Source organism: Acipenser ruthenus, chromosome 20, assembly GCF_902713425.1.
Source record: "Acipenser ruthenus chromosome 20, fAciRut3.2 maternal haplotype, whole genome shotgun sequence".
In the NCBI taxonomy this organism is placed as follows: domain Eukaryota; kingdom Metazoa; phylum Chordata; class Actinopteri; order Acipenseriformes; family Acipenseridae; genus Acipenser; species Acipenser ruthenus.
Genome location: NC_081208.1, coordinates 11689719 through 11699229, shown reverse-complemented (window position 1 = coordinate 11699229; position 9511 = coordinate 11689719). Strand labels below are relative to the sequence as shown.

At 38.2% G+C, this 9511-nt stretch overlaps 1 long non-coding RNA gene across 1 annotated transcript; it reads left to right on the top strand.

Annotated features, from left to right (window-relative positions):
- Positions 1-415: 415 nt before the first annotated feature.
- On the top strand, positions 416-8508 carry LOC117417529 (uncharacterized). The gene is made up of 3 exons (XR_004546743.2): positions 416-488; positions 4710-5263; positions 5943-8508. It is a non-coding gene; the product is annotated as an uncharacterized LOC117417529 (long non-coding RNA).
- Positions 8509-9511: the final 1003 nt, after the last annotated feature.

The following is a 9511-nucleotide window of genomic DNA, read 5'->3' as shown; positions in this document are numbered from 1 at the left end:
TTCCTGCTCTGGTGTCAACATCATCTGTTTGGTTGGAGGATTGTTGCGCACCCTATTATGCATCTTTATGGGCAATCTTTATCACGGATAGACGCTATGCAGTTAGCATTTGTGTCAAAACGATATCATTCAGAAAAAAAAAGTTTAGTTAACAATATTTAGTGAATAATATTGATTTACATGAAGGGTGTGAATACTTTCAACTACAAAATCATTCTGAAATGTAAACTAAATTGGTCATTTATAGTAGAATAGCCACCTATTTTGCCTTGAAGGAAAGTTGCATTTTGCCTGTTTGTGTGTGTATGTGTGCGCACGTGTCTGTCAGTGGGCGGATTGTGCAAGTCTCATCACGTTTCTGCAGACCATCCTAATTGGCCTCTGTTGACTCGAGTATATATAATGCAACGAACAGCTCAATACAAGAAACGTAGAGCTTTCTCTAGGTCTGATACCAGTATACGCCTTGTCTGCACAAGTGAATTTGGGTAAGTTCTACCATTTATATTTTGAACTTGCAAGTTAAAATGTTTATGAATGTGTTATAGATAGGTCATGTGTGTCATGTAGTGACTTTATGCTGCAGTCTCAGGAAGAGACTCCCTACTTGGAATGTTTCTTTTTAGCAGACTTGTGACATCTTAAAATGATTTTTAAAAAAAAAACACGTCACCTTATAAATAGGGGATTTGAAAGAAAAACATGAAATCAATAACATTAATGTTTTCAACATAAACTACCATGATCAAATAAGAACCATAAGTTATTTCAGCCGTGAGCATATCTGCTGTACCAACTGCTCTAACCACCTGGAAGTTGGTTACTTATTCCCGGTTCCTTATTTGCGATGTAGTTGACAAAGCAGCGCGTCCTTTTTCTATGTGTTTTAACTCACTTACACATCTTGCTCAATTAATATATAGCACCCCAAAGTGTAGCCCATTATAACCTATGCAGAACACATGGGGGCACGTTTTTGGATAACCCATTTACCCCCCTTAGACGGCTTGTTCACTAAAATCGTTAGTGTTTTTGCAAAGAGCAGATGATAACCTATTTAGGGATACCTCGATATTTAGTGAGCAAGGCGTCTAAGGGGGGTAAATTGGGCATCAAAACGTGCCCCCATGCATTCTCTATTGGTTATAATGGGCTGCATTTTGGGGTGCTGCTGATTGTGGTGTACGGCTTGCTCACTAAAATCGTTTGTGTTTCTGCAAAGAGGGGGTTATAACCTATTTAGGGATACCTCGATATTTAGTGAGCAAGCTGTCTAAGGGGGGTAAATGGGGCATCAAAAGATATGCCCCCATGCGTTCTGTATAGGTTATGATCGGCTACATTTTGGGGTGCTGCTGGTCGTGGGGTACGGCTTGCTCACTAAAATCATTAGTGTTTTTACAAAGAGGGGCTTATAACCTATCTAGGTATAGCTGGATATTTAGTGAGCAGGCCGTCTAAGGGGGGTAAATGGGTTATCCAAAAACGTGCCCCCATGTGTTCTGCATAGGTTATAATGGGCTACACTTTGGGGTGCTGCTGCTCGTGGGTTTGATCATTGTAGGTACTGCTCTATACCACCTAGTAGCAGACATGTCAACCCCTAAGTGTTCTACCAGTGAGACCCCTGCTGAAAAACCTTGGGATTGATGAAAAAACCTAACTTACACCACAAGATTTAGGTTTTTGGGGGGTTTTTTTGAGGGGGGGGTGGGGGCGTTACTTTTGACGGATCAAGATTTTTCACATGGCTGACAGCTTCACACTACAGTTTTTTTTCGTACTCAGTACGTTTCGGTTTGTTTGGAGAACAGTGTGAACATCAAAGTTCGATTGGCAAATGAACCGAACCGAACTGAACTGAGACCACTATAAGAGGTGGTCTCAGACCGTTTGTCAAAAGAATTGAGTTCGGTTCGCTTACAAAACGTGAATGTGAACACTGGACGGTCTCGGTTCTTTTACAAACAGGAAACAAACCCGGTAGATTTGGCTTGTCAGTAGTGTACAGTTACTGCATACACAAACAGGTGGTAAAAATGTCCAGATAAGTGATATGGACATCAGGGGAAACAACGGCATTGTTAGAAATTTGATCAGAAAAAAATAAAAATAAAAATCAGACTGACAAAACCCAATGTATTCTCTGTAATATCAACATACCTGGGTAAGCTGTTTTTTTATTTTTGTAGAATTGTTCAAGTTCATGTTGAATGATGTGAACTGCCTCCAATCGCTTTCATGATTCATCACTGACATTGGGAAAAAAAATCACATTTGCAGAAAATACAGCTGCATGTGGATTACAGTATACGATTTTGTGCGAGGGATTGTGCAAGTACCAACTTTATACAACATATTACAGTATTTAAGTTAAACATTCCGTTTTTGGCTCGTAGTCCAGTTTTTAACAAACGTCTGTTTGGGCAAAGTTATGCTCGGTGTGTACGTAAATATGTTTACCAGTGCTGCAAAAAAATAAATAAATAAATAAAATAAAATACAAAATATTGTATTAAAAAACTACCAGATATTTTTTTTTTCTAAATTATTATGTTCTTCATTTTGGTTTAGTAAACTTAAAGAAAGATAACAATGCTATACAGTAGGATGTCAGTCTCATTGTTTGCCAAATAGTTCCCATGGTATGAATTACGTGTTCGCTGTTGTCTTGCATAAATGAAATAAAACATAATGTATTTATTTATCGCTGTACACACTCTATGCTATGCTTTACACAAGGAGCTATATCCCTGAAAAACACATTCCTTTATATATGTTGTCATGATTACAATACCGTAGTTCTTTTTTTTCAATACTATGATTTTATACAAATGAAAAAAGCAAAACATTATATACAGTAGGCTACTGTACTACTATTGTATTTGAATATTTACATAGTATGAAGAAGCAATGCCAGGAATGTAAACATCCGATGGTCTTTTATTAATAAAAAATGAGTTCACTTGATTATTTCAATATGAACACATGTGAACTGAGTCCTTGGAAAACACGGAAGTGAACCACGAAAACGAGCCCCAGTTAATTTCCAAACTGAGTACGTTTATACACAAGGCAAGTGTGAACAGTTAGCACATTGATACATTGTTTCAAAGCAAACCAACCGAACTGAGGACGTTTGAAATAAACCCAGTGTGAATACCCGCTAGTGTGTGAATGTGAGTATTATTGGTCAACATTATTAAAACAAATAAGCATCATTTTACAGAAATACGAAACCAGTGTGTGGCGCTCCCCCTCACTTTGACTAAAATTAAGGTGAAATAAGAGAGATAGACATATCATCAATTTCCAATTGTTCTGTTATTTTTTTTACCATATGGTGTCTTTCTTTTTATTGTCTTTATAACCACTGACTCTGGCATCATAAAAAACATGATATCTTTTTTGACTTTAATAATTAAATTCTCATTGATGTCAATTTCTCTTATTTCTGTGGCAATTTCTGCATGAACTAGACAGTGACAGTCTGACTGCCTCTCCTTGGACTCTGTCTGAGTAATGACGTGTTGTGTACAGAAACATAGAAGGCTCGTGCAGACAAACCGTCAGCAATTCTATCTTTGGAGTAAGGGGAATTTGCGTAGCAGCTACAGGAATATAGAATGGTAATGTACACCTCTTCATGGTGACCCCCCCCCCCCCAAATGAAATAATATGTTTGGACAGTTGTATTGGTTTACCTTTTTATCAAGTATAAATGGTTTCACAGCCTCGCAAACAATAACAAACTTATGCACAAACGTGAGAATCCATTGCACGGCCGTGAGACTCTGAAAATTGTGAAAAAAAACGTGAGTTTCACGGGTAAACCTTGAGACTTGACATGCATGTAGTAGGTTCTGGAATGAATATAATGAGAACAGTAACTCAGGAACAGAACTTTGTTTATTCCTCCATCTTATTCCAACACACGAAGCAGAGCCACCCAACAACATAACATCCTGTTGGCAGTATTAACTCTCAGCTATTCACACTATGCCATCTAAAGTTTTTTAAAGTTTCAGAATACAAGCAAAACCACTATGGTGATACAACCTTACAGGAACAAATTCAATAAATCTGTTGTTATAGGCTATGTAAAAAAAGAATAATTCAAATACACACTCGGCACACAAAGTCTAAAGTTCGGGGGGAAAGAGGGAAATCAACCCTCTAGCCTGACCTTAATCTATGTCCTGAAAGTAAACCTCACATCATGACCTTAGCCCAGTTACCAGATAGAGTATTAGTACCTGGGCTTTCCCCCTCCCACTCTCATCCCTCCACCAGCCCATCTCTCTGTTGCAGCTACCCCATGGAAGAGTCATCACTCCACGTGGGGGGGGGGGGGGGGTCAAGGCAGATGTCTCCACCACGTGGTTGATTAAATTCATTATTTTTTGAAGTTGTTATTTCATGGTCATAGCAGACTGAAAACAAAGCTAGTCGTTTTCCTTTCTATGAAAAATGTTTGCGTGTGGTCGACGTTAAAAAGGAGATGTATATATTTCAGTGCTGACGGATGCTTATTCTACCCCTGATCTACCTGCTTTCAGACTACCCAACAGAAAAATGCTGTGATTCCTTTTTGCGAGGACTGTAGTTTATTAAGTGTTTATTACTAATTATTTAGTTATAGCTAATTATTACACATAAAAATATTTGCGTATACAGATTGTCAATTTGTAAATATCTGTTTCTTTCAGGTAAAATTGTCAACATGGGAATTGTTATAGGGATCATTATTGATGTGATAGTGACAGCAGCAGCTGCAGCCGCAGAAGCTGCAGCTACAGCAGCAGCAGCAGCAGTTGCAGAAGCTGCAGCAGCTGCCACAGAAGCTGCAGCAGCTATAGCAGAAGAAGCAGCTGCAGCAGCAGCAGAAGAAGTAGCAGCAGAAACAGCAGCAGAAGAAGCAACAGAGGGTGTTATTGAAGGTGGAACAGAGGGCGTAGGAACCTTGGAGCAAGTTTTACGTTATCTGGCCAAATTTAGTAAAATGATAAAAGAGTTCTGTGCAATTGATGCTGTTTTCAGAGTTGCAAAAGCAATTCTACACCGCCTCTCTTCTAATTCTGGTGCACTTCAAACATTGCAGAGACTGGAGAAGTCTCTAGATTTGTTATCAAAACTGCAGCACAAGATGGAAGCATTCCTGCAGTGGCTAGAGGACCATAAGAATGACACTGAGACACTTGCAGGAATTGACGTCCCCTTGGAATCAGGAATTCTAGCCAGGTTCATGAAACCGCTTTCAACTGTAAGTTTTTATACTGTTTTATTCTGGTTTGTGGAGCACATGGCTTTCTATTTAACAATAAGTGCTAAGGCTATAACTGCTGTATTGAAATAATATTTGAACTATACAGACATCCCTGAATTAAAATAACTGAATACCACCAACAGCTCAAAGGTACAGGGTACCATATGGAGCAATGGAGCTATCAATTTAGTTTGTTTGTCAATTTGTCAAATCACCCAGCAATTCGTCCATTAATTTGTCAATTCATCAAGTATTTTATTAATTTGTCCATTGATTTGGCAACTCATTCATAAATACATTTGTCAGTTAAACTAATAGACAAACCTATTACTTTTGCTAGTTACTGTGTCAAAAATGCTTGTTTTCATCAGTCTCAAATAATGTTTTAGGATGTTATTTACCAAGATGGCTATCAAAATTGCTGATCTTTTTTTTTCGTATTCCCTGACTGTGAAATAAAATGTTTCAGAATATATACAAAGTGTTGAGCATGACAACAACCATTGATGAATTATAGTGTAGCACAAGTATATTGATGGAAAATGTATGGCTACAAATGCAACTCAAAGCTGAATGCTCTGCTAATCAGCTCACCAATCTATTTAATTGCCCAAAGGTGTCTTTAAGTGTAAGGCTCTATCAGACCATTTCACATTATCTAATTTGGTTCTTTCAGGCTCTGGGAATCTTACAGACACTCACAACAGAAGTCAGCAACCAGAACCTGAAGAATAAACCGATGACAGACGCACAGCTTACAATGTTTAACAGATGCCTGATTCGTGTTGTGACAACATTTGAGTCATTGGCCACATTCAAGGAGGAAAAGAGTAAGATATTGCCTGTGCTGACATCACTTCCAATCAGCATGGATGAAGTGAATGAATGGAAGGATGACCTTGGCTGGAAAGAGGGTGGCAATATTCAGTCTCTTTTAGAATATCCTATATACCAATATCGTGCCCATTAAATAAGCAATATTTAGCAGAGCAACACAACATCATGATTTTTCTGTATGACTAAATGCCTACATTGTTGTACCCTAGCCTATGGCAATGGCTGAAAGTGCCATATTCTTTTTATGTTGCAATTCTCCATTAATAGTACCACCACTTTACTCTTGATTAAGTGTCTTCACTTAGAAAGTTCCTAACACATGGGAACGTGTAACACACACACAACTTTACTTAACCTATCACTGTTCCTAGAAAATGTTGTTCTATTGCCTAATGTGTTGCTATGATTCCATAAGTAAAGCATGTTAATTTTTTTTTCCTTTCCCTGTTAACATTCAGACAATTTATAACACCTTAAAATGTAATCTCTACCACAAATATGGCAGCTCCATAAAAATAGAAGAGCCAAACGATACATCAGGATGTGACGTGTGCTCACTGCAGGAAAAACCATGTGAACTACAAGAGAAGTTTCAATTCAGGAAGGGAAACCTCCAAATGTCAATCACGTCACTCTTTGTGGAACTGATCAAAATACTAATTAAGTAATCAACACATAGCAAGTTGGTACTTTAAAATAACTAGCCGTAACGAGGCACAATCATAGCCACCGTTAACTGCAATTCTAATAGGCGTGCTTCAATCCGTGTTTTCAGTCCGCTCCAGCTTCAAACTGATCTCATGTAAGTCACCTTTAATTAGGAATAGATAGAAAATAAAAGGAAGACAGCAACCTGTTTCCACCCCTGAATGACTCATCTTAAAATAAACTATAGACAGAAAGTCAACCTTACAGATCGGGCTCCCAGATTCTGTACATAGGCTTTTTTTATGATTCCTTTGCCTTCCTGTGTGCATTGCACTTAGGCAAAAACAAAAACTTAGAGAAATATAATTTTAAAAACAAACAAATACTTTTTTGTTTACTGTCCAGGTGACAACGATGTTTTAATCAGCCTCTATCAGCGTGTCTGTACTGGCTTTTCTGTGACCTGCTGTACTGTACGTAGCAGGTGGGACAAAGTCAGTGCTGCATTGTTTTGATTTAGGTTGCTAAAATCTAGCCACATTTTTAAAATTTGAGCGCTAGATGTAAAATAAGCAAAGCAAAACAAGCAAAGTATATTTCGGCTGAGGATCATGTCAAGACATTTCCCAAAGAACCTGTACATGCAGATGGATGTAATTGTTTTGCACATCTTGTAATGTGACTTAAAGAAAATACGATTGATCGCTAGAACTTCAGAATCCCACATAAACAAAAGGCTACTACAGAGGCTGCTGAACAGAACATAAAACAAACGAGAAGACGTCAGAACATTTTGATTGCTGAGTGCCGGCACTCTGCTACAGGAAGTGCCGTGAGTGCCGACACTCTGCTACAGGAAGTGCCTGGGTGGCCTGCGGTGTCCTGGGACACTGCCGTGAGTGTCCTGCATAGGATTGTATTGTACTTTGTGAGTGGCCTGCAGTGTCCTGTACTGCGTGAAACTCACAGTATTAATTATTGTTGTTGTTATGATTAATATTAATAATTCCGCATGGAATTCTTTGGGGTGGTAGGCCTATATCGTCAGACTTTAACGTGATAATTATAATTTGCTTCTGGCTCGTACTACGTGCTGCCTGAGACACTGTGGTGAGTGTCCTGCATAGGATACTATTACACTGCGTAAGTGGCCTGCATAGGATTGTATTGTACTTTGTGAGTGTCCTGTACTGCATGAAACTCACGGTATTAATTATTATTGTTGTTGTTATGATTAATATTAATAATTACGTATGGAATTCTTTGGGGTGGTAGGCCTATATCGTCAGACTTTAACGTGATAATTATAATTTGCTTCTGGCTCGTACTACGTGCTGCCTGAGACACTGTGGTGAGTGTCCTGCATAGGATACTATTACACTGCGTAAGTGGCCTGCATAGGATTGTATTGTACTTTGTGAGTGTCCTGTACTGCATGAAACTCACGGTATTAATTATTATTGTTGTTGTTATGATTAATATTAATAATTACGTATGGAATTCTTTGGGGTGGTAGGCCTATATCGTCAGACTTTAACGTGATAATTATAATTTGCTTCTGGCTCGTACTACGTGCTGCCTGAGACACTGTGGTGAGTGTCCTGCATAGGATACTATTACAGTGCGTAAGTGGCCTGCATAGGATTGTATTGTACTTTGTGAGTGGACTGCGGAGTCCTAGGACACTGCCTTAAGTGTCCTGTGTGCTAAACAGGCTGTTGATAGTGTGACAAACATCCCTGTTCTCTGCAGAGCAATTGAAAGAGGAAGTAGGGATTCAAATCTCCTTGTACTTGGACTGAGCTGTTTTTTCTAATGGTCTGTCTGTTTATGTGTGCAAGGAAAGTCAAGCTTAAGAAATATGTGTAAATGTGAGTTTGCTCAACAACAGGAGATGAGGGGCACATGTAATACAAAGCCTGGAAGAGATGAAGAGGTCATGTATATAATCCTGGAAGCTGCAACTTAACAACAGGCATCTTTAGGGATGGCTCTCCAAATATTTGTCTGATAATACAATGAAATGCATACACAATTAATGCTATTTAGTTGGATTGTTTTGGTAGACCAAATAAAACAAAATTATGCTTCAATCAAAGTTGTTGTAAGTTTATTCTGTAAACATTACTAAAACAAATATCGTATATAAAAAAAAAATAGAAAATTACAAAATTACAAAATAAAAAGGAGGAAGGGGCTTCTCCAGATGAATGGCACGGGGATGGGTTTGCAGGGCATTCCAAGACATCTACACATTAAAACACAAAGGCCCAACTGTGGTCAAAATGAGACAGCTCGGTTGCAATGTGCATGAGAATAACACAAGTTATCTTAAAATGCAGCATGGCACAATTAATTCAACTCCATAATTCAACTTTTTTTTTGTTTAATACAAAGTAAGGCATTAGCAGTCAATAGTAGTACATTGCTAGTAAATGTGGTGTTTTAACAAGCAGATATTTTCAATTTATTTAAAAAAAAAAAAGTCTGATTTCTCAAATACAAATGTATGACAATTACAGTCCCACTACCTTTTAAAACAGCTGACACAACACCCTTTCAAATCATGTTTACACAAACACTAAGTCAATGGCCCTTACTTAACATGCTACTGTAACACTACAGTCCTGCACTGCATTCTATGCAGTCTGCTTTGACAAGAGCTATCTTAGCTTTGTATCTGCATAGACCTTCATGCTTCTGAAGGATTTTGATAGTAACCTGTAATGCAAAACAGTCATTAGAAGAATCGTAGTTTGT